The sequence below is a fragment of the Gavialis gangeticus genome, unplaced genomic scaffold, assembly GCF_001723915.1.
Source record: "Gavialis gangeticus isolate Ggan-Ray unplaced genomic scaffold, GavGan_comp1, whole genome shotgun sequence".
In the NCBI taxonomy this organism is placed as follows: domain Eukaryota; kingdom Metazoa; phylum Chordata; order Crocodylia; family Gavialidae; genus Gavialis; species Gavialis gangeticus.
In genome coordinates this window covers 691,092-692,353 of record NW_017729004.1, presented here as the reverse complement: position 1 = coordinate 692,353, position 1,262 = coordinate 691,092, and the positions used below count along the sequence as shown (strand labels likewise).

Sequence of the window (1,262 nt, the reverse complement as noted above, 5' to 3'; positions counted from 1 at the left end):
TTTTTTTAAACAGAAGAAACCCAGAGTGACTTCACCAGAAACTACATGCCTTCACCAACCGCTAAAGTGCTTCCTAGGTTTTGAACATCTCAATCCAAGTTATCATAAAGTGAATTCAGCTTCAAAGGCTTACTAGGGCATGAATTTAATGCACACAAAGAGAAAGACTGCAAAGTGCAGTGACAAAGCACGCTGGCTGGAACAGGACACGCTTGCCGGGGGATGGGTTTATTTAGCCGTGGCCTTTTCCTACCCAACTCCTCCGCAGCCTTGTGTCTAAACTTACTTGTGGCAGCAGCATTCAGTGTCATAGCAAACACTCACTTAATACTTAAAATATGACAACTGTTCCTTCTAAATCAGGGCGCTCAGCTTGAAACAAGGCCTGATTTATATAAATAGCTTGCCGTTTCAAGCCCCATGCCGATGACTGGGCAGGGTACAGGCCTCATACACCGTATCCAGTCCGCTCGCCACACCCATCTCTGCGAGCGGCAAACGCTTATCCTTGCTGTGTTACTGAATTACAGCGCAAATATCCCCTGATGCAATGCTGCAACCATCCTTGTAAAGTAGGGAAAGAGACCAGCCAGCCAGAAGCACAGCGAAGGAGCCCAGGGGAACCACAGGACTGGAAAATAAAACTTCCAGAGGCCCAGCGAAGACGCCCCGACACATGCCATACCGTGTGGGCCAAACGCATGCAGAGTCCAGCTGAGGTGGGGGGGAACTCGAGGGGGAATACCAGTCCAACCAGGGGCCGACTCCGGCAGGGACAGTGACCTCAGCCTCTTCTGCTCCAGTGCCACAAAGACTTCCCCAGCAGCTCCCACTTCCTCCAGGATGACCCAGCCCCAGGCAGATGCTGCAGGATGCGCCCCCCACCGCTGCGTTTCCTGTCACTTGTGCCAGGGCCCGGCAGGGCTGCGCTCCATCCCCAAACCCCGCCAGCCCACTTGCCCTGCGCCAGGGGCCCTGCCACACCCCTCAAGGCCCCTCAAAAAAAAAAACCTGTATCCCCCCAACCTCCAACCCACCACCCAGGGAGGGCTCCAAGCCTGGGTTCAGGTGCCTAGAGCAAAGCATTGGGGGGAGGGGGGTGTCAGAAGAGTTGCAAAGAGGGATTTGCAAGGGGGGAGGTTTGAAGAGGGGGATTTCAGGGGAAGCTTGCTGGGGGGGTTGCAATGGGGTGTTGGGGGGGTCAGAAGAGTTGCAGAGGAGGAGATTTGAAAAGGGGGGGTGAAAGGGGGCATTTGCAAAGG

At 54.4% G+C, this 1,262-nt stretch overlaps 1 protein-coding gene across 1 annotated transcript in view; it reads right to left on the bottom strand.

Annotated features, from left to right (window-relative positions):
- The window catches only part of MAP4 (microtubule associated protein 4), a 316,185-nt gene extending 315,368 nt beyond the window's left edge, over positions 1–817 (bottom strand). Inside the window, exon 1 of the mRNA XM_019507995.1 lies at positions 686–817. The gene's annotated coding sequence lies outside the window, so the exon portion shown is untranslated. The remainder of the gene's footprint in view (positions 1–685) is intronic.
- Between the last annotated feature and the right edge of the window lie 445 nt (positions 818–1,262).